Below are 21,246 nucleotides of genomic sequence, written 5' to 3'. Positions count from 1 at the left end.
TCCTCATCATTTAGCTACAAATATTCTAGAAATGAACAGTTAGGGGTAAATGTTAGCACTTCACAAATAAAAAGTGAAAGAAGTGCCCCAAGACATTTTGTGAAAATAGATAATGGAGGTACCAGGGATGTTACAACAAAATCTAGATGACTGTGGGTACACACACACTGGGTTGTAGGAGAGACGGGACCAGGATAGACCAGAGTTCACTGGGTTAATGCAAGAATGGCAGTTGGTCTCAACTGTCACCCGACTCTCCCTAGGCCAGAGACTTTGAAACCAACAGGCAAGGTAAAAGTTTTAATGGTTTTAATTATGTACAACTAAAATAAAGGTGGGAAAGGGATTTCTATACTTAAAACCTATAGTGCAAAGCCACAGGGGCAAGAAGAGGACTTCTCTACTCTAATTTTAGTGATCTAGCAGACAGGGCCAAAGGAGCAGTGCAGGAGTCACTGTGAAGGCCTCAAACCTGGTACCATCCAGATTTGACCAGCACAGCAAATGGGTCTGAGAGTGGCTTTGGGGATCTCACAGTAATCCACAGATGATCAGGATGCCAAAAGCTTAGGTGGTCCAAGATATCCAAGAAGAAAGAGTGTGCTTGAGATGCTGTCCACCAGATCCCAAACTTCTCCTCTTCTTTGCACTGCTCTGTAGGTCTTATCCTCTTGCTGAAAAGCCACCACCACTCAGGATCCCAGGGAAATCAGGATGCAGGGTGTCCTTTACTCTGAGATCTTCCAGGGCTAACAACAGTTTATGCCAACCCCTAATGGATTCTCTCTCAGGGCACAAGCCACTTCTTCCTGACCTTTCATTCCATCTTGGAAGGCTCCAGCCTTCCTGCTAGGTACATCCTTAATACTTAATTAATTACTAACTAATCTTCCTCACAAGAATTTCTCATTCAAATAATGTAATATATTTAAGCAAATATGGGAGACAGTCAATTCCCCAATTGAACAAGACTTTAACACTCATGTGATCCAACTTGTACCTGAATAAAAATTTCCCCTACAATAAATCCAGCCCCCCAAAAATAAACATTCAGCTCTTGCATGAAGACTTCCAATCAAAGGGAAACAACTACTTTATAGGAAAAACTTTGGGGTGAAAAAGGTACTTAGATATCAGCACCTTTGATTTTCTACTAAAATCTTTTGATGAGTCTTCACGTTTTCTCATAAACAGACCTTTAGTAATTGACTTCAGGAAGACTAATCTCTCAGTAGAGTATTGTTTTACTAATTTCAGAGTGAAAAAATTCATTTCTACCATTACTTATAAGCAAAGTTTTCACAATCTGACCTTGAAGATTAGAAATTTTGACTGGCCAGCCTTTTTTCATCTCACAATCAATTTCTTTTTTTTTTCTTTTTATTTTGAATATTTTCCCCTAGTTACATATTTCATGTTCTTTCCCTCTCCCCCAAACCCCCCAACTCCCCTTAGCCGATGCTCAATGTATCATTGATAAAGACCTAATTCCATATTGTTGATAGTTGGACTAGAGTTATCGTTTAGTTTCTACATCCCCAATAATATCCCCATCAGCCCATCACAATCAATTTCTTAGAAAACGTGATCATCCTGAACATTTAGCAACCTTATACTGTGGTTACCATCATTTGGAAACAAGGCCTCTAATAGACAACTTTTATAATAAGCCTAAGAATAGCATGTAGTTGGTAACTTTGGAAATTAGCAGTTATCTCAGAGTGGGCACAGTGCCCAGAGCAAATGATAATTATTATTCTGAAGAAGACCTTGAAATAAGTTTCTATTACCCTAGATTTAGGAAAGTTCAATGAAGCTTCATGCAAAAGTTGCAAATTGGGAAAAAAAAACCCTCTTCTACTTTTAGCATACAAACTAGGAGGTTATGAGTGGTTGTGTTCTACTTGAAAAAAAAATCAATTTAGGGCCAGAAAAGAATTACAAAATAGAAATTGTTCTTCTATTTAGTAAAGTAATTTTCCAAATAGCAATTGTATTTGAAGTTTTTGTATATAACAATTAATAAATGAATGCAATCTGCTTCAAATTCTTACCTTTGGTGATAGATCTCATGGCAATAATACATCAAATCAAAAGGTAAATCATATAACTCAGATCATTAGGTAATCATTGCAGATATCTCACACAAGAAAAAGGCCATTGGGAAAAAACAAAGACAATTAAGAATTGGGAAGCATAAAGATGAAAGTCTATCCTTTTTGAATTCTTAAAAAAACTAAAGAAAAAGAATTGTAGATATTTTCTTTGAGCTTCCTTTTTTGCCATTTCCTTTTAAAATATTTTAACTTTTTATTTTCCCAATTACATCATAACAATTTTCAACATATATTTTATGAAAATTATAAGATCCAAATTGTCTCCTTCTTTCCATTCACTCCTGCCTCCCTTGTAAGCAATTTGATCTGGGAGATAAATATATACTTATAATCATGAAAAATAGATTTTCATATTTGTCATTGTGAGAGAATAATCACATAAAACCAAAATTAATATGTAATCTGCATTCAGATTACAACATTCTTCGAAATGGATCATTGTACTGCTGTCTTTCACAGTTGATCATTGTATAAAAGTGTTATTGCTGTATACAATATCCTCCAGATTCTGCTTACTTCATTCTGCATCAGTTCATGTAAGTCTTTTCCAGTACATTTTTTAATGAAATCATCCTGCTTTTCACTTCTTGTGGTGCAATAATATTCCATCACAATCATATAACAGTTTGTTCAGCCATTACCCAATTGATGGATATCCCTTGTTATGTGCAGAAATGAGTAACCATATATCTGGGGATGCAAGCTGGCAGTTGCCACTTTAGAACACAGACCCTGGTAGAGCACCCAGGCCATGTCCCAGGGTGTCAGTTAAGGACAGGGTATAAAAGGAGGTCTCCAAACCCCTGGGAACTTCACTTCTCTGACTCACCTGCAGGGTTAGGGAGAAAGGAGGGTTTTTTGGGCCTCCAGGGTGGTTTTTGGGAGATTCTGTTAGGCAGGTAGGAATTATTCAATCATTAACCAAATATCCAATACTTCCTTGGCATAGATAATATCTTACATACCAGCTAGTGAGAAAGCTACAACCAAGAACAACTGCAACTGACCCTTGGGGCTTGCAGCCTCTGGGCTCAGCAACAAATAACAGATTTGGAATTTGCCCTCAAGGATGTCTCATTACTCTGCTCCTAAACAACATCAATTTGTGCTCCAGGATTAATCAACACCAACAATTTAGGCAATGTCATAGGGTTTCCTTCACCCACCTACCTTCCCTTTCCTTCCCACAGTTATTTACAAATAAACCCTGGTTAACCTTGAGCCTAACAGTCTTAGAGCTTTGCTTACCTTAGCATCAGTCATCCTTAATAGCATTCAGATTCATGTTACAGCTTAGTTGAGCAGGCCATTCCAAGGCAGTTATCTATTTCCAATTTAAGGTTTCAGGAATTTTCAGTCACCTTCCTGGAGACATTTTTAACTGTCTTGGCAGGATTGGTTCCAAGCCCTGGGCCTATTAGCAGAGAACTTTGGGTTTAAAGGGGACCTGACCCAGATGCTGTGGGAGGTTGTCCAACTCTTATACAGCCTTGATTTGGGATTCCTTTGCTTTCATATTCTATCAACAACATCTGCCTAGGCCCTTTGAATGCTCCTATACCATTCACTTTATACCTGCATTACACCCTTCAGTTCTAATTCTTTGCCATAACAAAAAGAGCTATGATAAGTATTTTTACAGAGGTCTTTTCCCCTTTATTATGATCTCTGTGGGATATAGACAAAGAACTGGTACTACCAGATCAAAGAGTATGTACAGTTTTATGGTTCTTTGGGCATACTTACCATCCAGAAAGGTTGAATCACTTTACAATTCCACCAACAATGCATTACTTTCCCAATTTTGTCACACCATCCCCAACATTTATTACTCTCCTTAATTGTTAATAGTAGCCTGGTGGGTATGAGGAGGTACTTCAGAGTTGTTTTAATTTGTATTTTTCTAATAAATAGTCATTTAGAACATTTTATATGATTATAGATAGCTTTGATTTCTTCATATGAAAACTATCTGTTCAGAATCTTTGAGCATCTGTCATTTGGGAAATGACTTGTATTATAAGTTTCACTTAGTTCTCTATATTATTTGAGAAATGAGACTTTTATCATAGAAATTTGCTGTAATTTTTTTCTAGTATGTTATTTCCTCTCTAATTTTGATTATATTTATTTTGTTTGTATAATATCTTTTTAATATGACCAAATGTATTCATTTTATAACTCATAATGTACTCTGTCTCTTACTTCTTACTTGGACATTAATTCTTCCCTTATCCATAGATCAGACAGGTAAACTATTCTATGCTTCCCTAATTTGCTTATGATATTATTCTTCCTGTCCAAATGTTCCAATTTTCATCTTATCTTGGCATAAGGTATGAGATATTTGTCTAAACCTTGTTTCTGCTATACTGTTTTCCAGTTTTCCCAGTTGTCAGATAGTGAGTTCTTATCCTAAAAACCAGGATCTTTGGGTTTATCAAATATTAGATTGTTGTGATCATTTGCCACTCTATATTGGTTATCTAGTCTTTTCCATTGAGCCATCATTCTATTTCTGAGCCATTACTAGATTGTTTTCATAATAGTATAGTTGATATCTGATAGTGCTAGGTCACCTTCCTTCACTTTTTTTTTCATTAATTCCCTTGTTTTCCTGTTCTTCCAGAGGAATTTTGAGCATGCCCTCATTATATAGAATGCCTGTTGATGTTTTTAGATAGATACTAGTTTTCATTTTAAGGAAAGCACCACTTAATCTTGTATTCTCTAGTGTTTTTTATAGGATTGAGGGTTGTATTTTTTTGAAAACATTTTCTGCACATATTGAGATAATCATATGATTTCTGTTAGTTTTATTATTGATACGATTAAATCTGCTAATAGTTTTCCTAATATAGAACTAGCACTTCATTCCTGGTGTAAATACTATCAGTTTATAGTGAAAGAACCTTGTGATATATTGCTATAGTTTCCTTGCTAGCAATTTATTTAAAAATTTTACAACTATATTCATTAAGGAAATTAGTCTAGAATTTTCTTTCTCTATTTTTGTTCTTCCTGGCCTAGGTAGCAGAACCACATTTGTGTTCCAAAAAATTGGTATGAATCTTTCTTTTTTATTTTCCCAGATAATTTAATTTTTATAGGTGCCATATAGTGCTGAAACAAAATATATTCCTTTTTATTCCTATTCAATTTTCTCCAGAGATCTACTGAATTTAATATTTTCTAGCATTCCATTTACCTCCTTAATCCTTTCTTGTTTACCTTTTGGTTAGATTGATCTAATTCTGAGAGGAGAAAGTTGCATCATGAAATATCATATTTATACATAAGTAGAGTCATAGAATTTTTAAGCGGAAAAGGTCTTTGAAGGTCATATAATCCAACAACTTCATCTGACAGATGAAAATGTGAGACTGAAAGACAACTATGACATGTACATGAACTTAATCCCCAATCTCTTGACTTCTCATCTAGTAGGTTTTTATTACATTATATTTCATGTTCATAGTCTACAGGTTCTGAATTTCACTTAGAATAAAGACTATCAAAGATTTATCCCTTTACTTAGTATTTCAAGTTATATAATGCAAAATCAGAACCAATAACAGTTGAAACAAGTTGAAGGATTCTCATGCCTCTCTTGATTACCCATAATGAGGTACATCAAACATCTTTTTTATTTTATTTTGTTTTTATTCTTGCAAAACACACTTCTATATCGGTCATTGTTGTAAGAACACATTCACACAAAACCAAGACCCTCAAATAAAACTATATTGAAAGATAGTATACTTTGATACACATCCATTCAACTCCAATAGGTCTTTCTCTGAAAGTGAATTTCATACCCTGTCATCTATCAGGATTGTCCCAGATCATTGTATTGCTGAGAATAGTCAGGTTTTCACAGTTTTTCATCATATTTTCCCACCAAGTTTTGCAGGACAAGTGATTCTGTGTTGTAAACCTAGATCTTTCACCTTCTGGAAAATCATCTTTAAAACCCTTCTAGACCTTTAATGTGGAGTCTGCTAAATCCTGTGTAATCCTGAATATAGCTCCTAAGGATTTAAATAATTTCTTCCTGTTTGCAGTATTTTCTAGTTGGATTGGAGGCTACTGAATTTAGCTATATTATTCCTAGGAGTTGTTATTTGGAGATTTATTTCTGGAAGTGATCTGAGGACTCTATCAATTTCTATTTTACTTTCATCTTCCAGAATATCAGGGCACATTTCTCAGATAATTTCGTATATTAATGCCAGACCTTTTATATCATGGCTTTCAGATACTCCAATAATTCTTAAATTGTTTCTCCTGGATCTATTTTCCATGCCAGTTTTTTTAATCAGCTATTTCACATTTTCTTCTTTTTTCCATTCTTTTGATTTTATTTCATTGTTTCTTAATGTCTTGTGGAGTCATAAGCTTCTAGTTGCATGATTGTAATTGTTAAGGAATTATTTCCTTCTGTGAACTTTTGAAACTTTTTTTTTCATTTGGCCAATTCTGCTGTTATTTTCTTTTTGCATTGCTTTCCTTTCTCTTTCCCATTTTTCCTCTGTTTTTCTTAATTGATTTTTAAAATCCTTTTAAGCTTTTCCAGAGCCTGAAATATTTTTCCTTGAACCTTTGGAGTGGGGAAGTTTTTCCTTTCATGGCTCCTACTATGACTGTACCTCACTCTTCTTAGTTTCCATAAAAATTTTCTATGGTTTGGTGTGTATGTGTGTGTGTGTATGTGTTTTAATGTTTACTAATTTATCCAGAGTTTTTCTTGACTTTCACTTTTGCCTTAAAGGTGGTCTCTGTTCTCAGGGTAGAAATGTCAAGCTCTTAAACTTCAGTTCTTCCTTGATGCTACCCTTAGCTCTATTTCTGGATTTCTGCAAATTTTAGTTCTTCCAAGGTGGTGTGATGGTCTGTGGACTGGGAGTTCTGAAAGGCATCTCCTACTGCTGATGGAATTGCTCCCTGAAACTGCTGATGGCTTGCATAGCTCAAAGCATGAGTAGCTATCCTATGCTGGGGCTTAAAGTCTAGCCTTAGGCTTAGGCAGGGGTTTTTATTCACTCTGGGCTTAAACAGGAGAGGAAAGCTGTGAACTATCTTGCCCTGGGGCTTATAATTTTATCTTGAGTTTTGGTAATAGTTATCTCTGTCTGAGCTTACACAGGACTGTACACTGTGGACTGTCTCATGCTGGGGCTTAAGGCCTCATTCTAAGCTTGCATAGACCACGCATGCAGCACAAATTGCCTCGTACTATGGTTTAAATACTTATTATAATTTGGGACTGGGGATCCTTGCCTCACAGATCATATGTGCTACGTAAACTACCTCTTGCTGGGATTCCAGATCTTACTGCAGGCTTGGGTTAGGGCTTGAAATTTTATGGGGTTTGTGTGGGGTTGCACTTTATTTTGGCTTTGGAGGGGTCTCAAGATTTGGAAATTGACTTGAGTCCAGTTTCAGAACATTTTAAGTTTTTCTCTACATTCAAGTCACTTCACTCCATCTCCTTTTTGGTTCTTTCATCCTAGATTTCATTTTGAAGCATTACTTTAAGGTTGTTTGGAAAGCTTTTCCTGCTTCTATTCCACCATATTAGCTCTAGCAATGGTTAGCATCAATCTAGGTGAGGTAAAGGTTATGCCAGGTCAAAGTACCAAGAATTACCTTTCTTGCACTTGATTTTATCTCATAAATATAGATGCAATGCCAGTCCAGAATGCTGATTATAAAATTATTAAAACCATAATTTAAAGATAAAAACTCTAGATGAGAGATGACTAACATAATTTGGGGACATAGATCCCTTTGGCAATCTATTTGAGCTCATGCCCTCCTTCTCAGAATGATGGTTCTTCAATGTACAAATATGTAGGATTATAAAAGAAACTAATTATATTGAAACACGGTGAGATAGATAGCTCTTATACCTAGACACCAGGTTGTAAAAATCTGCTATAATCTTCTCCTTTCCAAATTTTGGAATCTCAATTTTCTGAACTTTCCCCCCACTTCAAACTTGTTTTCCTTCTCCTCTTAATAAAATTCTTGTTATGCAACTGCCTCTGGGGTATTTCCTTGTTCTAGATCTATGTATAGAAATTGTTGTGGTAATTAATGCAGGGTCTGACCAAGACTTATTGCAATTCTATGCTGACATCTCCTATTTAAATTGAGCTATATAATAAAAGAAGCTAATTACCTATCATCCTTTCAAGTTTCAGGTTTCTAATGTTTCTGGTTTTCACAGAATTTCAAATCTTTCAGCCATTGATCAAAAATATTACAATTTTCATTAACATACCCCTAGGAAATTGCCTGTTAATTGACAAATCTATTGCTCAAAGTTGGACTTCATCAATCTTTATTATTGTTGTTCAGTAGTTTCAATTGTGTCCAACTCTTCATGACTCCATTTGGAGTTTTCTTGCCAAAGATACTGGAGTGGTTTGCCATTACTTTCTCCATATTATTTTGTAGCTGAGAAAACTAAGGCAAACAGGGTTAAATAACAGTGTCTGAGGCCAAATTAAAGTGGTGAAAATGAGTCTTTCTGCTTCTAAGTCAGGCTCTCTATCATACTGCACCAGCTCATTGCCCTTTTCATCATTTTAGAGCAGTTTAGAGACATAGGCAAAGAAAAAATGTGCCGGTATATAGGCATAATAGTACATAAAGGGAGTATATATAAAAAATGAGGGGTTTATAATGTTATCTTGACTTGAAGTCCTACTCAAAAGCCAAAATTAAATACAATTTGAATCAATTGAAAATTTTATATTTAATTCATTGTCTGCCTTAAGGAAAATTCATACTTACACATTTATAAGAAGTTGTAAATATCTATGTTATCAAAACATATTTACTACTACTGCTGCTGCTGTTACTTTTACTTTTACTGCTACTAATGATGATGATTATGGTAGTTAAGGTGATAGTGAAAGCAAGTGTTAAAATATTTTTTTAATTTTTCAAAATGCTTTCTAGACATTATCTCATATGTCTGAAAAATCTTTGAAGTAGATATTAGGTATTATTATTATTATCCCCAATTTACAGAAGAAAAAAAAAACTAAGGTTTGAAGAAGCTGTGATTTGGTCATAGGGACAAATCACCTGAGGGAGGATTTCAATAGAGCTAATGAGATACAAGGAGAAAGCCCTAGATTTGGAATTAAAAGACCTGTTTGAATCTTGTCCTGTCATTTACTTCTTTGTGTCTTTGAGAGAGTGAGCTTGTAGAGTGTGGGACCTGAAAGGAAGAACTGAGTTCAAATCCTGCCTCAGTTACTAGCTGTGTGACTGGGCAAACAAGTCACTTAATCTCAGTCTAATTCAATTTCCTCAGTTGTAAAAAGAAGATAATAATACCAACTATCTTCCAGGGTCTTTGAGAAGATAAAATACATTTAAAAATTTAAAGAACATGCAGGGTCTGGAACTTAGTAAATTCTATATAAAAGTTATAAAAGGCAAGTAATCTCTGTACCTCAGCATCCCTAATCTATAAAAGAAAGGGGGAGGAAGAGATTGGACCACACGACCTATAAGATTTTTCCTCTTTCTAACATTCTGGTATCATATTGCTCCCTTTAGAAAGGGATATAATAGTATCAGTTCAAATAGATGTTTTCCCTATTCTAGAAGAGTTGCATAGTACTGCTGGTTCTAAAAAACTTTCTCTGCCTTAGACAGTAAAACAGGTTGCTGCCTGATGACTAGAAAATGGTCCACAATAGAGTTCAAAATCAATTACCACCTCTAGAGAGATGGGAAGATGAATATGATCAGACAGTCACAAATTACCTAGAATAACGAAAAGACCTAGTCTTTTTCAAAAATGATATTCCAAGTAGATAAGAAAGAGTCCTTGTCTGAGTGATTACCCTCAGCCACATTGCTTTCTATCCTCTCTCCTTTACCCAGTTCAATCTCCGTCACAGAAATTGTACATCTTACTTTGCTCAAATACATATGGTGATAAAAAGCAACTCTCTCTAAAAGCTATGAGAAAAAAATTGGAAAACTATTTGGAGGATATAAAAACAACCAACATGGATTCATTTTGGGGAAATAAAACTGGCAGCTGGTGCTTCTTCTTAGTGGTTCCATTTTGTCACATTTTAAATATAGCAAAGCATAAATCTATTCCAGAAGATTCTGGATAATAGGACTCTTCCATTTAGAGCAAAGGCTAGCTCTCCTTCACAGTGGACAAGATCACAGGGAGGATAAGGTCATGGAAACTCTGTGTCATCTGCTTGTGATGTTATCTAGTGCTCAACCCTAAGCAAAAGGAGCACACTGATAAAAAAAATGGCATGGGGGAGGGTAGAGGGAAAGAACTGTGATAATAAATCAACTCAACTGTGGAGAAAGTGCCAGGGAAAAACAATATTGATTTTTTTTACAAGCCAGTGCACAGATTTGTCAGACAGAAGAATAGAGATGTCAAACCCCACAGAACCATACACACAAATATTAAGACAAAACAACTGTAGTGCCTGCACAATGCCAAAATTTGTATCTACTGATGTTCATAACCTAGTGCTTCATTTTATTCCATTTTCTGTATAAATGGGATGGGGGCATCAACTTTACTAAACAATAAGACTTTTGGTCCTTACTTTCATATTTTTACATTTCTAAATCCCACCTGAAGAGAGTTAAGGGAAGAGAAAACAATCTAGAATGAGTGATACTTGAGCTACTGAACAAAAATGAGATGTTTTAGCCAACACCTAAAGGAAGTCATCTAAGACATTGATGATTCCCTGTTTTCCCATACTGGTAATTGAATACTATAGAAAACAAAAAAAACATCATGGGAGAGTTGAGGAAGAGTTAGTCTGAATAGTTTCCATCACTGAGAGAGAAACTTGAAACAAAAGAATGAAATTAGTCTGAACATCTTAAAAAATGCTATCATTCCTTTATATCTCTTATCACTCATCATATACAAACACAAAATTTGAAAAATATAGAACCAACAAATTTATGCCCTTCATATCAAACTGTCAGAACAGCTTCGATACTGCCTCTCTTTAACAAGTTTCAGCCCGTTGATAAGTAGTTCATGATTCCATGGGATCTAGTTTGTAAGCCAAAAAGTCTAGTTCTTGTGAATTTACTATGTGAACCTCTACATGACAGTTTTTCATTTACCTGTCTTGTCACTCCTCTTAGATTATTAGCTCCCTGCAGGCAGTTTTTTAAAGTCTCTTTCACTATTTATAAATTTTAGTTAAACTGAAACAATTATTTCTAACATATGTATCTAAAAACTTTATTTTCTGTGAAATTCACATTATCCTTCAAGTGATTCTGTAGAGTATGCAAAGAGCTTCTCATTCAGTTCAGGGATGATCTTGCCCTTAATCTTAGCAATATCAGAAGAAGCCGGGTAAAATTATATTTTGTGGAGTTCCACAACCATTTTGCCAGAGAAGCTACCAACTGTCTTCTGGGTAGTAGTAATGGCACATACTGTGGCCATGATGCCTTTCACAATGCCAAAATTCACCCAAATGATCTCAGCAAGAAGTACTATGTAGTTGGTGGCACAGAAAGATTCACCATCTTAAAGGAATTATTTTATTTTTCATAGTGCATTCTCCTCATGAAATAGGGGAATCAGAAGGGTTGGACATACAACTTTGAGAATGGGAAGGAAAGTGCGGAATTATGACTCGTAACCATATAAAAATTTTCTAAATAAAAAAGGAAAAAAAAAGAAGGGAGAGACATAATAACTCAATTAGCTCCACCCTTCAAGTAATCTATAGCCTTTACTATGATAATAAAATAACAGTAGACTCTACTACATTCTTGGCTTCAGTATATCCCACTCAATATTTGTGGGATCACACTCCTTTTTGATAGTAATGATTTTTCCATTGGTTATCAGTTTTCCATTCTCAGCCTTGACAGTGCCTTTGTCATGGGTGGAATTATATTGCAACAAATGAACAATATAGTTGAAGTCAATGAAGGGGTCATTTATGATCACCACATTTCTACCTGAAGTAAATATAGCCTTGGTTACCTGGCACCTAATATGTCCAAATCCATTTATAGCGACCGCAATCATCTTGTTTCGGGAATACAGCTGCAACAATGACACTGATCTTGAGAGAAGAGTAAGAGAATCATTTAAATTTAAATAAATAGGAAAATAGTATAGACTTCATTAAATTAAACATTTCTATACCCAGAAAAAATAGGCTGGTACCATAGAAGGAGTGAAGGCACAGTTGGTATGCTTCATTGTTATCCATCTATTATGAAGAGAATATAAAAGAAAAGCTTACTTGTGTTGGATGGAGTCCCTATGAAAGATTTACAGGAAGACAAGGAAAACACTGTTATAGGATGTCTTGGTATGACTAAATTCCAAGTTGCATTATTAGAAATAATATGCACATCAACAAAATATAGATCTATATAAGTTTTGAAGCATGTTATTAAGAATGCAGTATATATAGTTCACTGTGTTATGCTTGAGAATAATATGACAGGACACATAAATACAAATGTTCAAATATATACACAAAAAGCAAACAATCATTGTCAAATGTAAAATTCCAAAATGTTCGTGAAAGACAGCATCAATTTTCTTGTTAACTGATACCACTTAAATATCTTTTTATAGGGATTTCAACAAAATCTAGTTGAAAATCTTAGTCCACTCTCTTACCATCACAGTATGTCAAATATAATTTAATATTTTTGATCATTAAGAATCATGAAATGTCTCAAAGCAACAAGATTATCTTTCCACAATACTATAGATGCAAAAGATGTCAATTTAGATTTAATGAAACTTGAACAAAAAAGCACTTCTTTACTTGTTTTGATTCTAGAAAATATCCTAGTAATTTTTCTTCATGCCCACACTGCTTAATGTAGTTGGTACTTAGTAAAGACTTGTTGAATTTTATAATAATTGTAAAGAGCTTATTTTCCTATTAATTACTGCCTCTAAGAGCTTTGTATCTCGAAGTCCCCATTCCTTTAAAGTTCCTATTTTAAAAAAAAAAAGCTTAAAGAGTTTTGGGAGGAGGAAAGGATCATAGAGATTATTTACTCTAACCTCCCCCCACTTCTCAGCTCTGGAAAATTATATCAAGTGATCCAAAATTCTCTATGTCCCCTTTTAGCTCTGATCCCCCAGTTTATTTATACATACATGTATATTACATAAAAGTTAATGTTTTATATATAATATATATGCATATATGTGTGTATATATGTTTGTGTATAACTTCCCCTTCTTTTCTCAATCGACTCTTCCCAATTGCATTTCCTATAAGCCCACACACATGCAAAAAGTCTTTGGAAATTAGCTTATAAAAATGAATTAAAAGTCTAAAGTGAACATAAACAAACATTCACCATGCCCAGAAGGAAAGTCTTCAGAAGGCTCCCAGAAGGGAAATTAAGGGGAGAAAGCAGAAAGTAGATGTGGGATTGCTACTTTGGGATCAATAGTTTGGGGATGGAGGGAGGTATTCAACAACATCGCACCTGACACAACTCATGCAGGCTTAACTAGCCAAAATGGTTGTTCCCAGAATCCTGGCCCCCTTTTTTTGGTGGGTAACTCTTCTTACCCTTCTGCTCTCCCATATCAACGATTCACCTTTTCTCCAGCTCTGAGTTGTCTATACATCTCATCCAGAAAAATGTTCCTCTTCAAGTGTAATTTTCTGAACTCAATTAACTGACTTTTAAGTATGACCTATTGTTCTTTATCCAGATATATTGCTTCTTTCCTAATTTTTTCAAGAATTATTTTCTTTATCTCTTAAAATATCACTTAATATGTTTATTACTTTACAGTAAATACATCTTTAAATTAAATATTTTAACAATCACTTTTCTATAAATTAAAGACCAATTCCTTTACACAAATATCACAGCTCTAGCAGCTGTCCATGGTACTAACCTAAGAAGAATAAGTGGTCATCATCTATGTGCTGAAGGATAACACATAATCATAAAAAGATAAGAGCCAGGTAGCTTCACAAGGCTAGGTTGGAATAATTTCTACTTTTCTCTATGAAAACTATGCTATAAAGAAGCAATGTGACAGTGCAAAGAGGACTGGATTTGGAATTAAAGCACATAGGTAGAAATTATTTCACTTTCATTTACTACCTGTGCCATTTTGATCCAATCCCTTATCCATTTTGTCCTTAGTTGTTTGTTCATTTGTTTTTCTATCTACAAAATTAGGAAGTTGAAATAAATGGCTTCTAAGGGTCTTTATACCTTTAAAATCATGTTTCTATGAGTCTATGTTCTTCAGGCCATATGAATAATATAAATTTGCAAACTTCATAGGATGTTCTCCCACAAATTAGTTCATATCCCATTAATGAAATGTGTTTTTTCTGACTATTTAATTCAAATATTTATTAAGTGTTTACTATTTTCAGGGTACTGCTGTGTTGATGTTCTAAACTGCATTTCAAATTAAACAGATATGTTTTGACATTGCCCTTGCTCTTAGTCTTTTGACCAATCCTTTTCTAAACTTGTATATTATAATTTATTATATTCAATAGAAATTCCCTAGAAACACTAATAGGCAGCAACACAACTTTCAGAAAATAAAGGATATAGAGCATGAAATGATGGTCTTGAAACTAGGATCTTCAGCATAACTACTTCCAATTTCCTTATCACTCTCGTTTTCACATATTTGATTTCCTTAACTATTTTCTGAGAGGCAATATGGGCTATACTAGAAAGAGTTTTGCACTGGGTTTAGAAATCAGAATTTGCTTTTATCCTAATGTTTTCCTAACATTACTACTACTTTCTAGTTCTCTGAATTTGTGTGAAACAATTTACCTTATTGAGGCAAAGTTTGGTCATCTGTAAATTGGAGATAATAATATTTTGAAAACCTACTCCTAAAGGATTAATGTGAGGAATAAATAAACAAGCATATATAGGAAGCATTGAATAAATGTTATCTATTTAGTTATTCAGCTAGTATTTTCTCAAATGTCTACACACAAATATTCAAAGTTTAGACGAGAAAACATGTGAATTATCCATGATCCCAGAAGTATTAATGGAATTTGGTGGACTTTTATCCATAACTGAAATATATCCCTTCTTTAGTTTACCCTATTCAAAAGAAAGAGGGTAAGTAAAACGGAATGTCATAGTATTGAATATTAAGAAAATATTCTTATATGCCCAAGTCCACTGACTGGAAGCGGGAAGAATGGATGAAATTATTTAGATAAGAATCAATTCAGGGAAAGCAAAATATAAGCAATAGATAGTCAGTTCCATGCCTAATTCTCTCTCTCTCTCTCTCTCTCTCTCTCTCTCTCTCTCTCTCTCTCTCTCTCTCTCTCTCTCTCTTTCTCCCTATCTATCTATCTCTCTTCCTCCCTCCCTCTCTCCCTTTATTTACTTTTATTTAGAATATAATAATTTATTATTCCTTCTTTCAAGAGTTCATGGGTTCATACTGCCCAGACTCCATGGATATAACAGGTACAGAGGATAGATAGAAACACTAGTGGACAGCAATGCAACTTTCACAAGATAATGGAATATAGAACATGAAATGATGGCCATAAAACTAGGATTTTGTTTGGAGTTTGATAAGTTCTTCAGAAATCATTAAATTAAATATAAATACAGAATAGAAGAGAAACCATTTTGGCCTTGGGGGACCATAAAACCATATGGAAAGAAGGAAAAACAGAGTTTTGGAGACAATATGTCTGGTAAAGAGGTATGCTAGATTAATTATGGAGGCCTTTAATTATACAAATATTTGCTCTGCCAAAAACTAAAAGAAAAAAGTAACTTCTTGACTTACTTTGGACTAATAACAATTTTATTTTTCAAAAGGCAGAAAATTTGACAAAGGGAAATTCTCTTCAAGATAAGATTTTAACTAATAGAGTGAATTGGTTGTTGAAATAGAAATGTTGAAGACTTTGGAGAGAAATGACTATTATCTTTTTTGAGTTTTAGATAAACGAAGTGAGGTACAATAAGAACAATCTAAAAAAGATTACATGTACTTGGGAAAATAGGAAGAGTCAAGAAGTGACAGGAACACGGCTAGGAATATAACATAATAATAACTAATGAAAGAGACAAGGTAGCCTCAAACAATTTTCTCTGGCTTCTGTTTTCTCTGACATTAAGATAGTCTTTTTTCTAGCCAAGGCAAGGTTCCACTTCCAATTCCAACAGAGAAATTTTTTTTCTGTTTACTATAGGCATAAAACATAGAGATATTTAGTTTCATATATTATATCTGATTACCTCTGTTTTCTGCCCACTTTTTAAATTATGGGATCAGGACTGGAAGAATATAAATGGTAAAAGATGCAGTCCTGTGTGTGTAAATCACTGTGAAAAACTTAAGTTCTATTAGAATGCAAAATACTACTATTACTCTTATGCCTATGGCTCCCACTACTTCTTTTTTTAAAAAAATTTTAAACATTTATTGAAATTCATTTTTAACACGGTTACATGATTCATGCTCCTACTTTCCCCTTCACCCCCCGCATTCCCCCGACCAATGGTCAACACACATTTCCACTGGTTTTATCATGTGTCCTTGATCAAGACCTATTTCCAAATTGTTGGTAGTTGCATTGGTGAGGTAGTTTCAAGTCCACATCCTCAATCATGTCCACCCCAATCCATGCGTTCAAGCAGCTGTTTTTCTTATATGTTTCCTCTCCTGCAGTCCTTCCTCTGNATTTAGTTATTCAGCTAGTATTTTCTCAAATGTCTACACACAAATATTCAAAGTTTAGACGAGAAAACATGTGAATTATCCATGATCCCAGAAGTATTAATGGAATTTGGTGGACTTTTATCCATAACTGAAATATATCCCTTCTTTAGTTTACCCTATTCAAAAGAAAGAGGGTAAGTAAAACGGAATGTCATAGTATTGAATATTAAGAAAATATTCTTATATGCCCAAGTCCACTGACTGGAAGCGGGAAGAATGGATGAAATTATTTAGATAAGAATCAATTCAGGGAAAGCAAAATATAAGCAATAGATAGTCAGTTCCATGCCTAATTCTCTCTCTCTCTCTCTCTCTCTCTCTCTCTCTCTCTCTCTCTCTCTCTCTCTCTTTCTCCCTATCTATCTATCTCTCTTCCTCCCTCCCTCTCTCCCTTTATTTACTTTTATTTAGAATATAATAATTTATTATTCCTTCTTTCAAGAGTTCATGGGTTCATACTGCCCAGACTCCATGGATATAACAGGTACAGAGGATAGATAGAAACACTAGTGGACAGCAATGCAACTTTCACAAGATAATGGAATATAGAACATGAAATGATGGCCATAAAACTAGGATTTTGTTTGGAGTTTGATAAGTTCTTCAGAAATCATTAAATTAAATATAAATACAGAATAGAAGAGAAACCATTTTGGCCTTGGGGGACCATAAAACCATATGGAAAGAAGGAAAAACAGAGTTTTGGAGACAATATGTCTGGTAAAGAGGTATGCTAGATTAATTATGGAGGCCTTTAATTATACAAATATTTGCTCTGCCAAAAACTAAAAGAAAAAAGTAACTTCTTGACTTACTTTGGACTAATAACAATTTTATTTTTCAAAAGGCAGAAAATTTGACAAAGGGAAATTCTCTTCAAGATAAGATTTTAACTAATAGAGTGAATTGGTTGTTGAAATAGAAATGTTGAAGACTTTGGAGACAAATGACTATTATCTTTTTTGAGTTTTAGATAAACGAAGTGAGGTACAATAAGAACAATCTAAAAAAGATTACATGTACTTGGGAAAATAGGAAGAGTCGAGAAGTGACAGGAACACGGCTAGGAATATAACATAATAATAACTAATGAAAGAGACAAGGTAGCATCAAACAATTTTCTCTGGCTTCTGTTTTCTCTGACATTAAGATAGTCTTTTTTCTAGCCAAGGCAAGGTTCCACTTCCAATTCCAACAGAGAAATTTTTTTTCTGTTTACTATAGGCATAAAACATAGACATATTTAGTTTCATATATTATATCTGATTACCTCTGTTTTCTGCCCACTTTTTAAATTATGGGATCAGGACTGGAAGAATATAAATGGTAAAAGATGCAGTCCTGTGTGTGTAAATCACTGTGAAAAACTTAAGTTCTATTAGAATGCAAAATACTACTATTACTCTTATGCCTATGGCTCCCACTACTTCTTTTTTTAAAAAAATTTTAAACATTTATTGAAATTCATTTTTAACACGGTTACATGATTCATGCTCCTACTTTCCCCTTCACCCCCCGCATTCCCCCGACCAATGGTCAACACACATTTCCACTGGTTTTATCATGTGTCCTTGATCAAGACCTATTTCCAAATTGTTGGTAGTTGCATTGGTGAGGTAGTTTCAAGTCCACATCCTCAATCATGTCCACCCCAATCCATGCGTTCAAGCAGCTGTTTTTCTTATATGTTTCCTCTCCTGCAGTCCTTCCTCTGAATGTGGGTAGCATTCTTGACCATAAATCCCTGAGAATTGTTCTGGCTCATTGCATTGCTGCTGGTACAGAGGTCCATTACATTTGATTTTACCATAGTATATCAGTCTCTGTGTACAATGTTCTTCTGGCTCTGCTCCTTTCACTCTGCATCAGTTCCTGGAGGTCCTTCCATTTCACCTGGAACTTCTCCAGTTTGTTATTCCTTTTTCCACAATAGTATTCCATCACAAGCATATACCACAATTTGTTCAGCCATTCCCCAATTGAAGGGCATGTCCTCCTTTTCCAGTTTTTTGCCACCACAAAAAGCTCAGCTATAAATATTTTCTTAAAATTCTGTTTACCTATGATCTCTTTGGGGTACAAACCCAACAATGGTATGGCTGGATCAAAGGGCAGGCATTTTTTGTAGCCCTTTGAGCATAGTTCCAAATTGCCAGCCAGAATGGCTGGATCAGTTCACAACTCCACCAGCAATGCATTAATGTCCCAATTTTGCCACATCCCCTCCAGCATTAATTACTCTCCCCTTCTTTCATTTTAGCCAATCTGCTAGGTGTGAGGTGATACTTCAGAGTTATTTTGATTTGCATTTCTCTAATTATTAGAGATTTAGAGCACTTTCTCATGTGCTTATTGATACTTTTGATTTCTTTACCTGAGAATTGCCTATTCATGTCTCTTGCCCATTTATCAATTGGGGAATGGCTTGATTTTTCATACAACTGATTTAACTCCTTGTATATTTGAGTAATTAGACACCTGTCAGAGTTTTTCTTTAAAAAGATTTTTTCCCAATTTGTTGTTTCCCTTCTGATTTTGACTACATTGTTTTTGTTTGTACAAAAGCTTTTTAGTTTAATATAATCAAAACCATTTAATTTACATTTTGTAAATTTCTCTAACTCTTGCTTGGTTTTAAATTCTTTCCTTTTCCAGAGATCTGATGAGTATACTATTCTGTGTTCACTTAACTTGTTTATAGTTGACCTCTTTAAATTCAAGTCATTCACCCATTCTGAATTTATCTTGGTGTAGGGTGTGAGATGTTGATCTAAACCTAATCTCTCCCATATTGTTTTCTAAATTTCCCAGCAGTTTTTGTCAAGTAGTGGATTCCTGTCTCAAAAGGTGGGCTCTTTGGGTTTATCATACATTGTCTTGTTGATGTCATTTACCCCAAGTCTATTCCACTGATCCTCTCCTCTGTCTCTTAGCCAGTACCATATTGTTTTGATGACTGCTGCTTTATAGTATAGTTTAATATCTGGTACTGCTAGGCCCCCTTCCTTCACATTTTTTTCATTATTTCCCTTGATATTCTTGATCTTTTGTTATTCCAAATGAAATTTGTTATAGTTTTTCCTAATTCAGTAAAGAAGTTTTTTGGTAATTTGATAGGTATGGCACTAACGAGATAAATTAATTTGGGTAGAATGGACATTTTTATTATGTTAGCTCGTCCTACCCATGAGCAACCAATGGCTTTCCAATTGTTTAGAACCAGTTTTATTTGTTTGGAAAGTGTTTTGTAGTTGTTTTCATATAATTGCTGTGTTTGTTTTGGTAGATAGATTCCCAATTATTTTATATTGTCTAGGGTAATTTTAAATGGTGTTTCTCTTTCTACCTCTTGCTGCTCTAATGTGTTGGAAATGTATAGAAATGCTGATGATTTATGTGCATTTGTTTTGTATCTTGCAACTTTGCTAAAGTTGTTGATTTTTTCTACCAGCTTCTTAGTTGATTCTCTAGGATTTTTAAAGTATACCATCATATCATCTGCAAAGAGTGATAGCTTAGGCTCCTCATTGCCTATTTTGATACCTTCAATTTATTTTTCTTATCTAATTGCTATTGCTAGTGTTTCTAGTACTATGTTGAATAATAGAGGTGATAATGGGCATCCTTGTTTCACACCTGATCTTATTGGGAAGGCTTCTAATTTAATCCCATTGCATATAATGCTTGTTGATAGTTTTAGGTATATACTATTTATTTTTTTTAGGAAAGGTCCTTCTATTCCTATACTTTTCAGTGTTTTCAATAGGAATGGATGCTGTATTTTGGCAAAGGCTTTTTCAGCATCTATTGAGATAATCATGTGATTTTTGTTTGTTAGACTGTTGATATGGTCAATTATGTGGATGGTTTTCCTAATGTTGAACAAACCTTGCATTCTTGGTATAAATCTCACCTGATCATGGTGGATGATCTTAATTACTTGCTGGAGTCTCTTTGCTAGTATTCTATTTAAGATTTTTGCATCTATGTTCATTAGGGAGATTGGTCTATAGTTTTCTTTCTCTGTTTTTGATCACCTTGGCTTTGGAATCTGTACCATATTCGTGTCATAAAAGGAATTTGGTAGGACTCTTTCTTTGCTTATCATATCAAATAATTTGTATAGTATTGGGATTAGTTGCTCTTTGAATTTCTGATAGAATTCACTTGTGAATCCATCAGGCCCTGGCGATTTTTTCTTCGGGAGTCCTTTGATGGCTTGTTCAATTTCTTTTTCTGATATGTGATTATTTAGGTATTTTATTTCTTCTGCTGTTAATCTAGGCAGTTTATATTTTTGTAAATATTCATCCATATCTCCTAAATTGTTATATTTATTGCCATATAATTGGGCAAAAT

This window comes from Gracilinanus agilis, chromosome 1 (genome assembly GCF_016433145.1).
Source record: "Gracilinanus agilis isolate LMUSP501 chromosome 1, AgileGrace, whole genome shotgun sequence".
In the NCBI taxonomy this organism is placed as follows: Eukaryota; Metazoa; Chordata; class Mammalia; order Didelphimorphia; family Didelphidae; genus Gracilinanus; species Gracilinanus agilis.
The sequence above is the reverse complement of the archived record's forward strand: the minus strand, read 5'-3'. Positions refer to the sequence as shown.